The sequence below is a fragment of the Miniopterus natalensis genome, chromosome 4 (assembly GCF_054644295.1).
Source record: "Miniopterus natalensis isolate mMinNat1 chromosome 4, mMinNat1.hap1, whole genome shotgun sequence".
NCBI classification, from domain to species: domain Eukaryota; kingdom Metazoa; phylum Chordata; class Mammalia; order Chiroptera; family Miniopteridae; genus Miniopterus; species Miniopterus natalensis.
Genome location: NC_142084.1, coordinates 51058345 through 51078912, shown reverse-complemented (window position 1 = coordinate 51078912; position 20568 = coordinate 51058345). Strand labels below are relative to the sequence as shown.

General features: G+C 33.8%; 1 protein-coding gene across 2 annotated transcripts in view; it reads left to right on the top strand.

The window, feature by feature from the left end:
- GRIA2 (glutamate ionotropic receptor AMPA type subunit 2) overlaps positions 1–1320 on the top strand; it is a 112373-nt gene extending 111053 nt beyond the window's left edge. For both annotated transcript variants that reach the window (XM_016200320.2, XM_016200321.2), the window contains exon 16: positions 1–1320. This exon is cut by the window's left edge and continues 1054 nt beyond it. The gene's annotated coding sequence lies outside the window, so the exon portion shown is untranslated.
- Positions 1321–20568: the final 19248 nt, after the last annotated feature.

Genomic DNA, 20568 nt, shown 5'->3' with positions numbered 1-20568 from the left:
TTATTCTGTATAAAGATATAGTTAATGTAAAGCATTTAATCTCTGTAGATAAATGCTAATAGATTTTAAAAGCTAATTGTAAAAAATCAGAATATTTAGAATATGTGAGGTTCCATTTAAAGTGTTTGAGCTTGCAGAAGAGATGTACGAGTTGCCCATGAAGTTAAGAATGCCTTGAAAGCAGCTTTGTAGATAGTTGCCCACTGATCAAACTCCATAAACTAAATCTAAGTTTTTGTGTGTGTTTTTTTTAAATTATAAGAGCTGTCATAAGCCTTAGGGATTATGAATAACAAGCACTTTGAATCACCTGCAACAGAGTTTCTTCCCATTACCATCAAACACAGCCCTAATCTATTATTTTTATACTCATTTCTCAAGTGGAATGGCCATTTTAATGTGCCCAGTATGGAAAAAAGTTACATTTCTGTCACTTTTGACTAAAGAGCTTATATTGCTCTAGTTGAAAAACGTAAAGGCGCTAGCTTCCCTTCAAAAAAATCCATTTGTTTTCGTTAAGCCGCCTAAAACACACTTAATTTAGGGTTTTAAACAGTTATTAACACCCAGTAGTTATTTTCAATATTTTTATTCCTGTTTTTTTCCTGCAAGTAAGCCTTTGTGCAACACTTGGTATTTGCTAAGTGCTTTGAGAGCATCCTCACTATATTTCATAGAAGGGAAAGAGACATGTAAGGTTTAAGAGCAACCCTTTCCATTAAACATGGTGATGTGTGGCATCATGTTGTCCTTCACTAAATTTAGCTGTCCCTTGTCACAAATTCAAAGATAATGCAACCTAATTCAGTGCGTTTCTCCTCATCAGGAATGTGGGAGGTGCGATTTCAGTTTAACTAATAAATGCTAGAATGACCAAATTGCAGACTAATCATTTCTGTATCGTACTGAAAATGAGTTTTTAAAAATAAAAAAGATGACTATATACAACCAATGCTATTTATTGTACCTCTGGGCCTACTCTTCTAAAAATCATAGCTTATCAAATTTTCTCTGTCAAGCTTGAACTAATGTAAATAATTGAAATAATGTAAAAGTTATATTTTCATGTTTTTATAGATACAACATGACAAGAATACATAATGTAAGAGTATTTCAACTACGGATAATGTTGAATGGATAATGCACATCTCAGTTACAAGCAGTAATCATAGTTTAATACCCATGTAACGGTGCATCAGTATATTGCTATATAAATATGTCTGTGTGCATATAAGTGACAAGTGGTCAAACAAGAGTGATGCCAGCTGTCTAAGGTTTTTTTATTCATTTTATATAAAAACTGTTATGGAAAGACCAAAATGTTTATGAACTATTCTTATGTAAATTTACAACTGTCCTTTACTGTACTTTTTTGTTTACAGTATAGTACCTTATTTTCCGCTGTGTTAAGTGGGTGTCAAGTTCCAAGGAGACATACACTTTCTATAACTTCTATTGAAGACATTGGAATTTTGAATTTTTCATGTGTACTATGTCAGAAAATGCTTTCAATTTTATTTTTAAATCTAACATCGGATGGCTTTTTTTGGAGTGTTGTAAAATCTTCAATCATACATAAAACATGTTCTTACAAAAGGCAAAGATCTTTATTTTTATTGTTTTTTTACTTAATAGTTCTTCAAACTAATAATCATGAGAAACCAAAACATGAATTTAAATGTATTCCCAAACAAACCCAGCTGTTTTGCTGAACAACGACATATTTGCTCAGTTTATATGTCAGTAGGTACAAATGTAGCAAAATAGAATCAGGTTTAATTTTTTAGGTAAAATAATTATCATTTTAGATATTCCAAACATATAGTCATTAAGTACTTTGGGCATATATAGAAATATGACTATTGGTTAATTACATTTCTCATTTTATGGTAGATACACTCGACTGCTAAAATGTCTTGCCTCACTACCTTCAGCCATTGCACTGCACTGGGTCCACTCAGCTGCGACTTTAGTCAGATTAAAGAGCAGAAAGGTGGCTTTCTTTAAAAATTCCATAAGGTAACACATTTCCAGGCTTACATGTTTCAAGGGAAAATGCCTCCATTTATTGTTTTCTGGGAGTATTAAAGAGTAATAAAACTCTTGCAATTTTTATTGTATTTTTACAAAGGTGGTTATTTTAATATTTAGGCAGTCCCTTTTAGGCATATTCCAAAAAAATTTTAGGCATTTTAGTTCTTCAAAATAGCACATTCAAATTTCTTTTATAACATTTGGTGGGTTTTAATATATTGAATGCGTAATAGATGAATATACAAAAGCATCTGCTTTAAAAATAGAGTAATCTTGACTTTTTACTCTGCAAATACTCTAAATACTTTGGTGGTTGTGGTAGTAAATTTAGCCAATGAAGAGAAATATTGACAATACAATAACCCTACAGGATAATTTCAGTACAACACTTTGATGATATCGTAAGAAAATCATGTGTTGAAACTAATTAGAATATAATACAATGTGATTTCTTCCCTTTCCTCTGTTTCCTGTCTCATCACCTCCTAGAGTTGTAAACCTAGTAAATTTAAACAAATAAGTATTGCTTCTACCTTGAAATGTATTTCTGGGAATTTATACTTGTTTTCAGGCTGGACAGAGTTTATTATATATTGCACTTGATAGCCCACTAGTATGCCATGTAAAATGAAGTACGACTCAAGCAAATATTTCATTTTTCTCTAATTCAAATAAAATGAGTAGGTGGATTGATTGAATTAGTTACATAGGCTCTCTGCATTATCAACTTTAATTGAGACTATATGGTTTATTATTAATACATTACGCACTTTAGAGTTTATTGGTTGTTTAATAAATTTTATATGAACTCTTAAAAGCTTATTAAAAGAAATAGAAGAATGATGTAAGTCGCTATTTAAAAGTAGAGTAAATTTTGTACAAAGGATTCTATTACTTAAAATTGATTTATTTTTAATCATCAATATTAAAGATGGGTAAGTACAAACGAATAATCATGATATTCACAATGCGCATTTGAAGATGCAGCAAATGGTTTACAAAAGCTGCATCCAATTTTTAAAAAGTTCATTCACTTAATGTATTATTTTGGCTAAACCATGACAATGCCAAGTCTATCAGATACTAATCAATAAATTGCACTTTCTCTATTTCTGTTTTAAAATGACAACTCATAGAGAGTACATGGCACTCTAAGTACATGAAGGTTCAAATATGTTTATATAAACATGATGATATTCAAGCTCAGAGTCTAACACAAGTGACTTAATTTCCAATGCAAGTGAGAGAGTGCCTCGAGGAAATCTGGATCATAAGAATGCGTGCGTTTATATCCTGTCTCTATTTATTTCCTTCTTCCTGCCCTAAGTACAATTGCCATTTTTTATATATTGTACATCAAATGGTATCTCAGTTTTTAGTTTCATTCATCTTGCTTTTTGCTTCCCCCCCCCCCCCCCATGTTATCCCATCTATTTCTGGCTTGTCCTTCATGAGAGATTTTGCTTTGAGGGCACTTAGAATGTAATTCATTTTATCAAAGACAGGACTGGCAGTTTCAGAGTCTTCTTAACAACTATAATAAATGATGAAGAATTTCTTGCCTGAAATAAAAATGTCCTGCTAGGCTCTACTTCTGCTTCACTCACATATTCAATCCCAATTATTGAAAATTTATTGTATTCCTCCATGTACTTACAGAGCCCCACAATTTATAGTTTCTGTAGGAAATGGGAGGCTCTTCTTTGAGGCAGGAAGAGCGAAACTCTATTTTTAATATGTTTGCTCATCAGAATTTCTTTTAAAAGCCACTTTACAGTGAGCGCAAGCCAATTCTCCGTTTTCATTCCACTCTTAAACACGTCCAGATTATTTTTTAACTGCCTTTTCTTCCCACTAGGTGTAAGTCAGTTTTGTCATTTCAGAGCCAAATTCCTTTCTGGATATGCCTAAACTCACTGTTATGTCATTGGATGTGCCTGAATTTAATGAATGACTTTGGTCATTTTTCTTTCTTTTTTTCTTTTCCTTTCAGGTTAATGTGCCAATTTCATTTTATTGTAAATTGGAATGTGGGGGAGTGGATTAAGCACTTGGGAGGGAGTCAAAACCACGATTCTAGCTTTATCTCCCCTTGTTTCCAGCCTCCCTTTGTCTCTTCTTCTCAACTGGAGTATGTGGATACTAGGACTGTCTCATGGGAATTATGAAAGGAAATGTAATATGATTATTTAAAACATAATACAACATTGTCTTTTCCTAAAAAAAAAATGGTTTCAAGGAATGAGTTCATGCCTTGGAGTGCCACTTGGTGCAGAAAACGTTTTTAACAACTCAAAACATTAGAAAAGCTGTTCTATAACTTTCATTTAAATATCAATTAAATGTCTCTTGAATAAATATGGGCGAAAGGCAGGAGCTACATTTGAAACCTCTATTCTGAAGGTTAAGTATTATATTTTCTTTAAAGCATGTAGTTCTTTGAGCCCATTCACTTAGAAATAGTGTGTGAATATGGGTTGCTCTGTAACAATTAAAAGTTATATATTTCTGTCTAACAAGTTTTAACTCAAGACAAACTTTAAGTTAAGACAGATATCTGATAACATTCACCAAGAGTCTTCTTAACTGTAAACTTACATTTTCCTCTCTCAAAAAATGTCTTAGATTGCATATATTGTGCTTGCCCATAAATTTATTTAGCATCCACTTGATAGTTCTATCTTTATTTTCAAAGAGTTAAATCCATTAACAAGTATTATAATTTGGTAATTCTAAATTGTTGCCACCTGCATGACTTACTATATATCTAGAATCTATTTCTTTGGATAAGAGTCTAATTCAAATATGATTCAACATATTTATGGTCAGCAGTTAAGCTGCATCTTACATTTAAACCGAAACAAAAATAAAAGAAAAATATATATTACAAACAGGTGGTAATTTCTCTACTATGAGCCTGTCAATCTAAATTTTCATGAAGAGGTTAAAATGAATATCTTTACATTTAAAAATTTTTATGTAAAAAAAAATTTTTCAGTATATACCTTAAATCACACTTAAATTCAATGAGAGCATTTTATTTCAGGTGGAAAGGATTTGGGAGGAATTCACACTTTTGTTGGATTTCCTAAACCAAAGAAAAATGTATTTTAAGTTTGGAATTTAAATGGTATAGCCATAGTATTTTATTTATTATCACCTATTACATTGTCAATATTAATAGGTAAGGATGTCCATTTGGTAAGAATCAGAACCAAAATCAATTGCAAATTAACTTATGCATATTTTTTTCATTTCTTTCTTTCTCTGACTTATTATAATGCAAGTTAGAGGTTTTTCATGTAAAAACTAATTCCCAGTATCTTATGGTCAAGAATTTTGTGTTACAAAAAAAAATTCTGTAATTATTAAAATTTCAAGCTATCGAATATATTTGACCCATATTTCAAAACACTTTTGTGTAAATATTTATAGAATTAAGAGGAAAGGAAATAGCCACATGAAAATGATTTGCAAGGTTTTTGAAATAATTATGAAAATGGAAATCTATAGTGTTATGAACTATATAATATACATTTGCTTTGCTTATGCCTCTGCTCCTCCCCAAATTAGACTTTGTTTGCCAGTGATCTCAACTGATCAGAGGACAGCTTTACTGAAGTCTATACCATGAGTTGCAATCAAATATAACAGTTAATTTTACGTGATGCTGAGATCGTAGACAACATACCCATTCTTACAAATCATTCTTGCAAATATGTGCCTTAGTTTTCAGTGAGTTAATATGGGTAATCAGTGTGAAGCTGTCATCTTTATTTAGGGTTCTTTTTAAATTAAAATGCATTTTTGGATTTATAACTATATTTAGTCTGTATCTTAAAGCCTTCCAAGTCTGTTTTATGTGTATTATCTTGTCAACTATTTGTGTTAAAGAGATAAACATGTCTTTGTTCATTTTTATTTAATGTTGTTTGTGTTTCTGTGCGTGTGTATGTTCATGTGTGTATTAAAAAAATTCCACATCCTCTGTAGCATTTTTTCTGCTAATTATTTATAACATTGTTTAGCATACCTTCTCATTTTTTTTCACTCAAAAGTTTTAAATGGATTAAAGTAAAATATTCTGGAGACTTTAAAGAGGTTTTCAGAAGGAAATTAAGCAACTATCTAGGTAGCACATGTCAACATAACTAAACTCAAGCCCAAAATTTTGCCTTGTTATTTTTTTATTTGAAACTTATTTTAAAGTGTTTAAATCTTTAAAATTGAACTTCCAAAATTTTCACTTCATAATTAGTTGTTAAAGCACCTCCACATGGGATAATATTTTGGAGTTATGTTTACACTGTCTCATCTTTATCATTTTCTTCATTAAAAAGCCCCAATAAGCATGCAGAATAAAACTATGCTTCATATCTAGAAATGGTGTTCTGGACATAGGAAAAGAGTTTATACCTCAGGTATCTGAAGAACAGTTCCCAACATTGAAGAGTAATTGGTTACTAGTATAATCTACTTGTGTCATAACCATCTTTAGGAAACCCATTTCCTTGATGATATACTGACTGTGGCATAGAAAGGCAAAGCTATTGGCCAACGGTATACAAGTCGGGATGTTAACCCTAGTATCCCCTATTCCAATCCTTTTTCTCTTCTTCATGAGATAAGATCTCTTTAGTTCTCATACAAACAGCTAGATAGTAGAAGAGCAGGAATGCTCTATCCAGAGGAACAACTCTTTTTTATAATCAATGGCTTAACTTTTGAATTAGGATGTACTCTTGTGGTTGAATTTTTATGCAGAAACTTTTCTTACTCTGAATGGGACATATGGCATAGAACTGGCCAGAGAAACAGCATGACAGAATGGTATTGCTACATATGTGTGTTTTTGTAATGTAACTACTTACATTTATTTTTCTTGATGTCTTAAATATTTGTGAGGAAAACATAATCATTCAGTTAATAATTGGTAAAGAAATATACATGCCTATCTGTGCTTATTTGTTGTCCTAAAATCATTTAGAAAAAGGTAAGATTATCAATACAAATTGTCATTTTTACTTTCTTCTAGAAAATGTGAAAACATTTTTGCAAATGAAAATATGAAGAATAGGCTAAGATTATAATTGAGTATATAATGTCAAAAATATGTTAATCTTTATTTTGAAACATTTATAAATATAGTGACTTTAGCCTTATTAGATTATAAAATACTAATATTTGGATTTATACTTTATGCAAAACTTCTGCATAGAAAGATTTAATATTATTATACAGTAATATATAAATTACAAAGCATTTTATTGTTTGATTCTCAGATTTATATTTAATATTCATACATTACCACATTACTCTTATTACCATATTGTCTTTCCCAATACAATGGCAAAACAAGAAAATATTTTCCCAAGCATAAAACTTATCATTTTATGCCTGAAAACATGCATGGTTTACTATTTCAACTTTCTCTGTTTCATCTTTATGTTTTCCATAATGTGCTCTATCCATTTGGCCAGCTGTCATTCACAGGCATCAACATGACAATGACTGTTTGGCTTTTTATTTCCCCTTATTAATAAGACTCTATAAAAATCTTTTCTATATGTGGTTTAGCATAAGCCTAGTCATATCTCAAACAACATGTGAAAATTTTCCTGTGTTGTATCACCTAACCTGGATCTCTCACTCCTGCTGAACTCCAGGCAAAGCTGGTTAAGTACGTGGTTGTCCAATTCTGCACCTAGTGGAAATCTCTCTCATACAAGCAAAATGCCGTTTCTTTTATTCTAGTGTGAGCTTTCTGAAGGCAAGGAATAGACACACCTTACTCATCTTCAAATACTTAAACTTCTTCAAAATCCTTAATGATGACAGTGATAAGCTTACGTTTACAAAGCACCTATTATGTGCAAGGCATCACACTAGAAAGTGCCTACTATTGTTTTTATTCTCATTTTAAAAGAAGGAATCTGAGGCAAAACAGCACAGTGAAGGGAAGTAATTGGTTCAGTCGCATAGCTCGTGAGAAGCAGAAGCATTTCACAGTGGGGATGACGGTTTCAGAGTTAGCATTGTAGCTGTCACATGGGAAGACCCAGGTCACAGTACAATGTTATGTAATAAAAATCATATAAATATATATAATTCTAAATATAAAAACTGAATTAGCATTGCACTCACCAAACAGCCAACAGATGCCCAGAGTGTAGGCCTGTGAAGAGCACTCAGGTTCCATGAAACAGTGTGTGCAGTTGGAAAGGCTACTCTGATAAGTCACTTAGGCTGCAGTGAGGTCCCTGACGGGTTTGCTCCATTAATAATAGAGAAGGGCTGAACTGCCATCTAAACAGGACACATAACATTAGCTTTGGTTTTGCTGAGTTTGGAGCCAGAGCAGAATTGCTAAGAAAATTGAGGCTAACTTCGACATAAATCATCCCCTTCTCCAAAGAAATGTTTTCATAGCGCATTATTTTCACATAAGGCTGTTTTTAAATATATATGTTGTGATCAGTCTCCTCAAGTATCTTCTAACTCATTAGATGTTTATTTTGTTAAACAAACTTTATAGGGACATCCTTTCAAAAAGTCTGGTGTTGTTTCCATTTCTCCTTAGCCTCCCTTACTGTATAAACCAAAACAATTCATAATATAAATGTGAATATTCCCAGGTTTCCATTTCTCCTTAGCCTCCCTTACTGTATAAACCAAAACAATTCATAATATAAATGTGAATATTCCCAGGAGGATTTTTTTTCCTTCTAGCTCAACTCTTCTCAAATTATACTCTCTCGTTGTCTCTGGGGAAACCCCCTTTTCTATATAGACTTAATCATCATCTCTCTGCTGAGTTTTCCCCCAACTGTTTGGATAGCCCTGATCTCTTTGCTCAGTTCTAGACCTATAAATTCAACTACCTAGTAAAAATATTTTTATTAATATGATTAATATGAATAATGTCTAATATTCATGGACTATCAGCTAGTTGCCAGTCACTCTTTTAAAGATTTTACATACATCAATACTTTTAATATAGAAATAATGTGATTTTGATCCTATTACTGTATCCATTGTGCCTTAATGAAACAGAGGCCAAGGAGATTATATAACTTGCCCTAAGTCTCAACTACAGCTAGAAATTTTGATGAGCACTTCAGCTTGAGTAGACTCAAAATTGAGTTTATTATCTTTCCAGTAAAAATTGTTTCTCCATCTGGAAAGTCCATTTTTGGTTACATTTTGTCCTTAGGCTACTATTGTAAATGTGAACCTTCTTACATGTAGAATCACATAAATACATTTTCATCATTTTTGTAAATGTAAGAGAAACCCTTTAGAGTCAATCTTTTCCCCTTCACACTTCACGTTTATGAATGTATACAAACACTAATCAAGGTATTTTGAACATCCGTATACCCGGTAAGACAAACCCCCAAACAATTCTTAATATTTTTGTTCCTTAAAGTGTAATTCATTTTAAAAATTAGACGTTCTTCCTTATGTTAAAAATCACATCTAGATTGTCATACCAGAGCCTCGGAGGGTTCATGTTAACTGTCTGTGATTCATTTATGTATTTATTTACTCAGTGAGTATTATCGAACCTGTCTTGTGTGACAGACTCTATCACATACAATAATATATGGTAGCTCTCGCAGTTATGTTTCATCTATTTTATATGGAAAACCAAATTGTTCAGGATTTTCTTTAAATTTATTTACTTTCACTTGTTCCTTACATGTATCTCAATCCTTCTGCTTTCCCCCTGCTATATTCCTAATTCTTTTGAGATGCGGATTTAAATTACTTGTTAATTCATCCAACTAACACTTATCGACCACCCACTCATGTACGAGGCATTTGCATTTATGCTATGATGACAGTGTTGAATAAGACAGATATTGTCCTTGCCCTTTTAGAACTTCCAGTGTGAACGGTAAGAGAAATTTTGCACAAATAATCACAATAAAAGCTGAGAGTTACGAAAAAGGGTATGCCATGGCAACAAGGTGAGCCTAATCTAGGTTATGTAGTCACTGGCAGGCCTCCTTGGGGGAAATGACATTTAAGCTGAGACTCAAAGGACAAGTGGGAGTTATGGAAAAGGAGAGAATGTGTTGGGGGAAGAGCTCTCAGCCCAAGGAGACAGTGCACAGCAAGTCCTGGAAACCGGAAAATATCAGATGTCTGAATCATAGAAAGCTAGAGAAGATAGAGCGGAACGATCTCCCTCCAGCTCACCAGCTTCATCACGCTCTCTCTACCCTACACCTCTCTGTAGCTCCTGAAGCATTTCATTCGGTTGCCACCTGTCAGCGAGGGCCAAGTGACCTCCTTTCCTGGGTGCGCTGCTCACTTGAACAAAGGTGAATTGGTTTGCTCATTAGAGCAATCCTATTGGATAGAAGTCAGCACTATGCACCTGACTAATGAAGAATGGCTTAGAAACACGCCGATACTCAGAAAGCTAGGCAGTGTCAGAATTACAATGACCAGGGCCATCACTTTGGCGTCCAGCCCCCGATCTTTCTATATATCACACTGGTCTTCTCTCCAGGGAGGAACCATTAGTGTGGTTGGAATCATGCCCTTGCTTTCCTGTTCAGATATGAATGAACAGGTCACCTATTCAGATGAATGTGCTTCTCAAATGTCATGGTTTTTTTTTTAACCTGGAGCCAATTTTTGCACACTAGAATAGTTTGAAACCCCTCTCTTCAATGAATTTTTCTTCTTTCTTCTTAAAAAGATCAAATGAATCTTTATACCTTCCTTTTTGGCAGTAGAAATTTCTCAATTAATTTTTTGAACAGAAATAATTGCTGCTATTTCTTTCAAGCCAGTATTGTCAAAAAGTCAGTTCTGACAATGTAAACCGCTAGAGAAGCTCCTAGAAAAATTCTATGCTAAGAAATACTGAAAACCAAAAGCACACTAAGAGGGGCTGCTGATTTATTTATTAAAGCGCTCTTTGGATCTCCCAGTCTGTGTTTCCCAAGCCATCCTGTAGGTACTACAATGCCACTTTTATGATCTTCACTTTGATGCCCTCTATCTGTTCTCTCAAATGTTAATTATATTTGCAGCTGGAATGTAGGCTGAAGGCCATAATAACCAGTGAAAAACATGCAGCTATCTTCAAGGTCAAGGAGAATCTCACATGTTGAATTGAGGCTACTGAGTTTGTTCCAATAACTCCTCAAAGTACAATTGTTCTTAAAATAATTGGATCTATTTTGGTGTCAAATATACTGATAGCTAATAATGTGCAACTAATTATACACATATGTCCTATGTAACCTGTACTTAACGAATCAAATGGAACAAAATACTTATCAGAAATTACAGTCAAGGAAGAAAAGAAAGAAGTAGTTTAGTTTCTCTACAAATTAAATACTTGATTTTCCAGGTGTAAAGAGCTGCACCTACATCACACCTTCCCTAATTACAGCTCCATGGAAACGCTCTTCTGATTACCTTACGTTCATTCATTTACTAATAGATTATCATGCACCAATATTTATTAAGTGTTTATTATGCATCAAGCAATAAAAATAGAGAGGGTGATGCTATTGGGGATGCAGGCATATAAAAGATAATTATACTACAATTTATGTAATCCTTCATTCACCAAATATTCATTGCACACCCCGGTACTAGGGACTATTCCAGGTGTTGAAAATACAAAGGTGAGAAAGAAAAAACAAAACAAAGGTACTATTAATGAGACTGGAAATTAAAGGAGGTAAGAGCAGGGTATTTTTGTTTGTTTCATTTTTTTATATTGTTCATTGGATGGGGTAGAAAAGTCAAGACCTTTACTTTTGGTCATAGAAGTTCAGAAGACCTATTTTGACCTGAAAGTGAGAAAATCAAGTGGGTATCTGGATATAGCATCACTTAAAGTTATGCAAGTGGATAAAAATATTACCAAAGAAGTGTAAGTGCTGAGTCTCAGACACAAATGCTTGAAGTGGGGATTTGAGAAGGAATCAGTGAAGAAGACTGAGAAGGAGCACCCAGTAAGGCAGAGAGAACACCAGGAGCCTCTGGCATCCTATAATTAGACATGTTTAATGGAGTATCAAAGAGAATGGAGCTTATGGACCTCCTACAGCAGGTGACACCTAGGAAAAAACAGATAAACCAAAGCTGGGTACATAAAAAAAGGGGAAAAGTTAATATTCCCTTAGATGCCTGTACAAACAACATGTACATTTAACTATTGAATATCATGCTTTCTTTACTCAGTGAGTACCAAACGCAAGGACCAAATGTGGAAAAGAACAGTGTAGGAACTCACAATTAAAAGGTTCAAGAAAACTTGACGGACTCTGGGGTAATAGCCACTGAAACACAGGAGTTTTGCAAATCCCTAATTTCTTAGGTTAATGAGATACCAGCACTGCACATTTCTAAACCATCAGGATTATAGGGCCTTGTTATTTAAATTTCTGGATGGAATGACACTGGTTCTGGGTGTTCTGTTTGTTTCACATTAGCATGAGAATGATAATAAAAATGAACTCCAATTATCTTTAAGTAATTAAGCCCAATATTTGCAAAGTGTCTAAGCAAAAGGAGGCAAGTCGTGACTAAGAAGATGAGTTTTGGGAGCAGACACACTAGGTTCAAATCAAAGAGGTGCACTACCATCTATAATGTGTTACTTAGAAATTCATTTAATCTCTCCACTCTTAACACATCAGGAAAATGGAGATAATAACAGTACTCATTTCTTAAAGTGGTGACGATTGCATGATATAATTGCATGATATAATGGATTAAGGTGCATAACACAATGCCTGGCTCAACCTAGGTCACCTTGCATTGTACCACGTCAGTTTATAATGTGAGCATTTCCTTTTATCACTAGTCTGTGAAAACATTATTTTAAGAGCTATGGATGAACGTTTACCTAAGTATTTTCCTTTCACTAGGCATGAAGGCAATTTCTAAATTTATGACAAATTTAATTACATTTCTTTGAATATCATTTTGCAGATCATTTTCTACATCTTTGATTGACATTTCTTTATAAGCTTCATTTCTTTGATTCTATTTTAAACTATTATTTATATTTAATGAATCCAAATTACAATTTCTCAATAATAGCTATGCATTTATCTCACTCATTTACTGATTTTTCTACCCAACATTTACCACAAAGAATCACAAATCACTATAATGTTCCTTTGTGCTATATTTTCCTCTAATAGGGATAATGAAAAATGAAGCTGATTCCATTCCAAAAACTCCTAAAGTAAGTGTCTGAAGACATCTTTACAAAGCTAATTCAGCCCACACAGGAATTTACTCATGCCAAAGGAAATCTCCCTTATTACACATTTTAGGGAGTAGCATGTACTCTCAATCTCTTTTCTTTGGTTTAACATTACAATCTCCAGGACATATGCTATAAAGAGGGTGCATTTTCTAGCTAAATGATTGTTGGTGTTTCATGGAAATTGGTGTACTAGATAAAATGGAATCTCTTTATAAAGGCAGCTGTCAAACAAATTAGAAATTGACTAGTCAGAAATGCATTAGTTATATAAAATGATTTTTCAATATGCTTTTAAGTTGATTTCAGAGAGAGGAAGGGAGAGGGAGAGAGAGATAGAAACATCAATGATGAGAGAGAGTCATTGATCAGCTGCCTCCTGCACACCTACTGGGGATTGAGCCCAAAACCCAGGAATGTGCCCTGACTGGGAATTGAACTGTGATCTCCTGGTTCATGGGTCAACACTCAACCACTAAGCCATGCCAGCCAGGCTAAAATGTTTTTATTGTTTGTTTTTAAACATAGCTCATTATTATTTTTATAAAAGATAATTTAATCAGACATTGCTGCATAGTTTTCTCAGACCATTTGCAGTGAGATTTCTTTCCTTGAATTGCTTCAGAAGTCACATCACTATTGACTGTCCTCTCTGATAGGAAGACAAAGAAGGTGTATTGGAGGTCAAGCTCTATAGGCCTGACATGCTATCTGCTTCCTCAGAGCAAGGTGACCTACCAGTGATGGCATCTATTTACAACTGTTCCTTCCTGTTTTTATTTTAGGCATTGGGAGGAGACTTCATAGAAAGGTAATAAAACTGCTATTTATAGTGTAGAACTGACCCAATGGCTGATATCAGATATTACTCTGTAATCTTAAAATCCTTAGCAATGGAAAGAAATACTGGCTTTTTAGTCAAGTATGCATACAGAATTTGTTAAACCCATAAAACCTGTAAAGAAATGAAATAATTCTCTCAAAAGCATATCTGCTATTTAAAAAAGGACAACCAATTCAAAATCAAAATTTGTTTTTCTTATTTTTGAAACACTGTGCAGTGAGCTAGGGTCTTTTCCTGTGAGAAAACAATTCTAGCTTTAAATGCATTAATGATTATAAATAGCTGAGGGATTAGTTCTTGTTCGGGAGTCTAATAGCACCAACAAGGAAATCTGAAGGCAGAATTTTGCAACAACTTAAGATATGATGCCGAGTGTAATGAGCTTCTGTGAGTCCCCCATGAACTGAAATTCTCAAGTAGGATCTAGGTTTTATAGAATGAACTAGCTCTTCTGATAATTACTGGAAGCTAATATCAGATAATCCTGCCAATTCCAACTTTTGCCTAGTGGATGTTCCAATGTTCAGCTTTTCTTTGTGGGCTGTTATTTTCTAATCTAGTCCAGAGAGGAAATATTTAAAAGTACACTACCACTAAGTGTGATGATGTTGTGGAAATATATATATTGCTCTTTGGATTTGAAGCTTCATTCTCTCATCCCCTGGATGTGTGATATTCAGAAGATCCTTTCTACCCAAATATCACTGTCATCATGTGTAACATCACAATTTTAATGCCTATCTTGTAAGCTTCTAATGAGAAATAAATAAGACATGGTGTGGCACCAATACAAACTAAGCTAAAAATATTGGGGTTTTATTCTTGGACTCCCCATCCCCATACCTTTCTAGTTCCTAAAATCAAGAAATTAGCAAGGACTGTCAGCATTACCTTCAAATTATATTCCAAATCCAGCTGCCTCACTCTATCTTCTCAGTGTTATCAGGTTAGTCCAACAACCATCAACCTCCTGAAATACTGAATTAGCCTCTTGTGTGGTTGCTCTGCTTCTACTTTTGTTCCTTCAATCCCAGCATTTCATGCATGATCTCCAAGGATCTCTTAAAAATGCAAATGAAATATCACATTCATCCCTTGCATAAAACCCTCCAGGAGATTCCTATCTTATTCAAACAGACAAGAAAACAAAAAAACAAAAAAACTCCCCTTCGTGGCCTACAAGATCCTGCATCTCCTTGGTTTCCCCCTCACTCTGATCCTGTCACAGTGCCCCTTGCTTTCCCTTGAATGGACTAAGTAGCACTTGCCTTAGGGCCTCTGCTCATGCTGTCCCTTTGCTTGAAAAATTCTTCCCCTACATCTCCCTTAATTTAGAAGAGCTACCTCTCCAGTTGTTTTCTGTTAAATTACCGTTTTACATTCTTCTTAATGGTTATCACTGACTGCAAATCCCTTATTTACTTACTTTCTGATTTACGGTCTTTCTCTCTCCCCCACTGAAATGTAGGCTCACTAAGGGCGCGTGATTGTTTTACTCACAATCATATTTCCAGCACCAAGGACAGCGTCTTACAGATAGTAACTACTGGAAAAGTGTAAGATAAATAAATACATAAATCCTCTCCTATGTTTGACAAGGAGTAATGTCCAATTAGATTTATTACAAATCCTTCTGCTCAATTTGCAGCAGGTGATTTTACTTCAGGAGGAAGAATCACAGGGGTCTCAGTATCTAATATCACTTGGAAAATTGAAAAATAAATTTAGCCTTCAGTATTGACATTATTACCTAGATGTTGTAATCTGTGTGCTCATAAATCTTTATAATTATTGCCTCATATTATAAATTAAACATTTGTCAAGAATAAGAAAGCACAACAACGCTTGATTACCTTCACTCAAAATATTTTGGCGAGTATATTATTAATAGGAATTATACATTTACTTGACCGAAAGTGAAGGTAATGTGATGTTATGGGGAGAAAATCTGGTTTGGAGTTATTTCCCTTTAGATTTGTTAGGTACCACTCTCTGTTGTGTTATTTTTTTGGTTGTTTTAGGACTTATAGTATACATCTTTAACGTATCATAGTCTACTTTCAAGTAATATACTTTTTCATGTATTGAATAAGAACCTTATTTAAAGAAGTATATTATTCTTTTTTGTGGTATCTGCGCTATTATTGTCATACATTTTAGTTTATATATTTTATAAGCATCATATTGTACTGTTATCTTGTTTTATACAGCTAATATGTTTTAAAGGTATTTAAAGAAGGGAAAAAAATCTTTATATTTACTCATGTAGTTAGCATTTACTGTGCTCTTTGTTTTTATTGGATTTATGCATATTTCCATCTTACATTTATTTTTCTTCTGTTTATAGTGCTTCTTTTAACATTTATTTTAGCCACCATTAATTTTAAAATATATTTTTCCTGTCATTCTCCCTTCACTTTGGAGACTTCAATTACACACATTGTGGCCACTTTAAGTTTTTTAAAGGTTCGGTAATTTTTTTCAGATTATTTCCCCCCTGTGTTTCATTTGGATAGTGTATTTTGTCATGTCTTCAATTTGCTGATATTTTCTTTTGCAATGTCTAATCTGAGGTTAACCCCATTCAGTGTATTTTTCATCTCAGACATTGTTGATTTCATATAGAGAAGTTTAATGTAAGTCTTTTAAAATCTCTCTCATGCCTCTACTCAAGATGTTTAGTCTTCCTGTAGTTTCTTGAGTATATGGAAGGCAGTTATAATATTTCTCAATGTTCTTGCTTATTAATTCTATGACCTGTGTCATTTGGTTCAGTTCTAATTGGTTGATATTTTTCCTCATTGCAGGTTGTATTTTCCTGATTCTTTGCATGCATGCCTGGTAATTTTTGATCAAATGTCAGACATCGTGAATTTTTCCTTGTGTACCGAGTTGTTGTTTTTTTGTGTGTGTGTATTTTTTTTAAATTATCGATCTGTGTTCTGCCACACAGTTAAGTTACTTGGCATAGATTTGGTCATTTTGATTTTAGGCTCTATTAAGCAAGACCAGAGCACCATTAAGTGAAGAGTTTATTTTTTTTCTTCTTAGGGCTCTAACTGATGGCCACATGAATTATGAAGTATTTCACTTTGATTATTAGGAACACACACTATTCCTGGTCCTCTGGTACACAGGCACTATTTTTTCTAACTTTTTAGGTGGTTCTTTTTTGGCTTTGAGTAGTTTGCTTACACATATGTTCTGATTGGTACTCAAATGAATACTCAAAGGAGTTCTATGGATATTTGGAGTTCTCTCTCTGTGCAAGTCTCTTCCCTCCTATTCTCTCTTCTGTGAATTCTACCACCTTGGCTTCCCTGAACTTTCAGCTCTATATCCTTAGCTCAAAGGGTCTGGAATCTGGCTGGATTCCTTTTGCCTTCACTTTGTCCTGAAAACATTCTACAATCAGTAATTGAGGCTCATCTAATTTGTTCACTCTCTTTCAGGAATAACTGTCTTTTATTCCCTGATATCAACTGTCTTGTGAAATAATTTATTATATTTTATCCAGTTTTTTTTAATTCCCAAGGCAGGAAGGTAAATCTTATCCTTGTTTCTCCATCTTGATCAAACTGAACATCTTATAGCTCGCATTTAATAGGTTTATTTAAAATTTAATAAAACTATTGATCACAAACACTGAAGATTCAAGAAACCTAAATAACATGATAAATATCCACTCACGATATCCCAAGATTCTAGCAACGAAGAAAACAGGACTAGAAGCTAAAGAAAGTGTAAATAGTGAAGGAAGCAGCATAATGAATTATGAAAAACAAAATAAGGTTTGGAAACAGCCATACTTAAGAAGACAAAATGACTAAAAGTAACAAGGGCAGGGTTATAACAGTAACTGGGTGAGGAGGAGACACTGGCATTTCCAGGAGGCACAATGAACATTTCCCTCAGCACTCACAGAGGTGGATATTCTCCATGGTTAGCTGGTTTCCACTGGCATATTTAGTTCTTTCCTATTCCTTGTTGGCATTCTTCCACCACCTACAGATGCTCACGGGGAATCTGGCTACCACTGGACAGCTGGCTCAGACAGCTGCAGCCATAGCTAACAGGTAACTGAAGCAAGGAATTGTTTACATGATCCCAGTTGTTTTCCCTTTCCTGCTGACTTGACTGTTAAATGTTACTGGGGTACATTCACTGCACTTGGTGTGCTATAAACTGTAATTATATATAACAATGTATCTATTTGTCCTATTATAAGTTTTGTTGTGCTTTCACTGATTCACCTTCTTGTGGAAACATCAAAATTCCTGTGTGAATCAGGTTGCTTTTCCCCCATAAAGTAATACTTAAGAGTATAATTATTTATTTAGTTATTCCACTAATATTTCTTAGGACCTAACTTCCTAATATTTTAATTATTACTGGCTTTTGCTAATTCCAGTCCTTGATAACTTGAAACATAATTAATTAGTGTTTTCATTTTCTTTCTATCTTTCTCTCTGTAGAGGCTGTTTAATCAAAAGACTATCTCAAAAGAGCAACATGGTAGATTTTAATTTTATTTTATGTTGCAGAGGCAAGAACAGCTATTTCTTTTTGATTTTTTTTTTAAATCCTCACCCAAGGATATTTTTTCCACTGCTTTTTAGAGAGTGGAAGGGGCGGGGAAGAGAAAGTAACATGGATGTGAGAGAGACACATCGATTGCTTGCCTCTCACATGTACTCTGACTAGGGCTGGGGGCTGAGCCTGCAACTGAGGTATGTGCCCTTGACTGGAATCGAACCTGGGACCCTTCAGTCTGAGGACCAACACTCTAACCACTGAGCAAAACCGGATAGGGTAAGATGGCTAGTTCTGACTGAAATAAAATCCATTACCAGAAGACTATTTAAGAAACACCTTTAAAGATAAAAACGCTCCTTACCCAAAAACATATGTAATCCATATTATTTATAATAATCACTGTGTCATAAATGTATCTACTCTTGCACAAAAGAGTCCCTTAAATTGTTTTAAAATCCTATTTCCCATATTTAATGGTTTGTCTATTCTAGACTTCCCTTGTTCCACACACTTGATACTATGGGTTTTCATGTGTTTAATTCAGGCCATGGATATAATGGATATAACATGATATAAATGTTACATAGGAGACAGTCCTACCATGGTAACTAAATCTTATGTTTGCTCTGCATTTATTTATTCAGCTTCATTCTTTTATTTCCCATTGCCTACTATACCTAAAATTTTAGGCTCATATAGATGCCAGAGTTATATGAGTTTTCTTCTCAAACACAGGCTTAGAGAATGCAATTTTTTCAGCTTCTAGAATAGAATTGTTGGTGTGGGGGGTAATCTGGCTGGTAAATGGGAAACTCCTCAACTTCATAAAGAACATTTACAAAAAAACCCTATAATTAACACTATACTTGAAGGTGAAAGATTGAATGCTTTCCCTTTGGTATGGAGAACAAGGCAAAGATGTCTGCCCTCACCATTCTTTATCAACATAGCTTGGAAGTTCTAACCAATAAAGCAAGTAAAAGGAAAAATAAGGTATACAGATTGGAAAGAAAGAAAATTGTCCCTATTTGCTGATGGCATGGTTGACTCTGTAGAAAATCTAAAGGAATGTATAGAAAAAAAAGAGAAACCTCCTATAACTTTTTTTATTGTTGACACTATTACACAATGCCCATCTCCACCCCCCTTTGCCCACATCCACCCAGCCCCAGTCTCCCTTTCCTTCTGGCCATCACTGTAGTGCTATCTGTGTCTATGGTTTATGCCTATACTTTGGCTAATCCCTGAGTTCATCAAGAGTGCAGGAAAAAAGATCAAATCAATTGCATTTTTATATAACAATAATTAACATATGGAAACAAAAATTAAATATACAATACCATTTATAATTGCTGAAAAAATGAGATACTTTGGTGTAAATCTAACAAGATATGTACAGGATTTATATACCCAAAACTGTACATTGTTGAAGGGGAATAACATATAAAAGAGATCTAAATAAATGGAGAGAAATACCATGTTCACAAATTGTAAGAGTCAACATAGTAAAGATGTCAGTTCTTCACAAATTGATATACAGGGTTAACATAATTCCTATCAAAGTACCAGCAAGATTTTCTTTAGAATAAACAATATCACATTAAAATTTGTATAGAAATGCAAGGAACTTAGAATAGAAAAACAATTTTGAAAAAGAAGACAAAAATTGGACAAATAAGTTCCTCGATTTCAGAACTTATCCTATAGTAACAGTAAAGATAAGTTTGTAGTACTGGTGGATAGACTTAAATCAAAGAATGGAACAGAATATCCAGAAATAGACCAATACAAATATGTGCAACTGGATTTCAATGGAGACATAAAAGAAATTAAATGGAGGAAGGATAGCCTTTTCAACAAATGATAATGGAATTAGACAACCATATGGGCAAAAAAGAAAAACAAA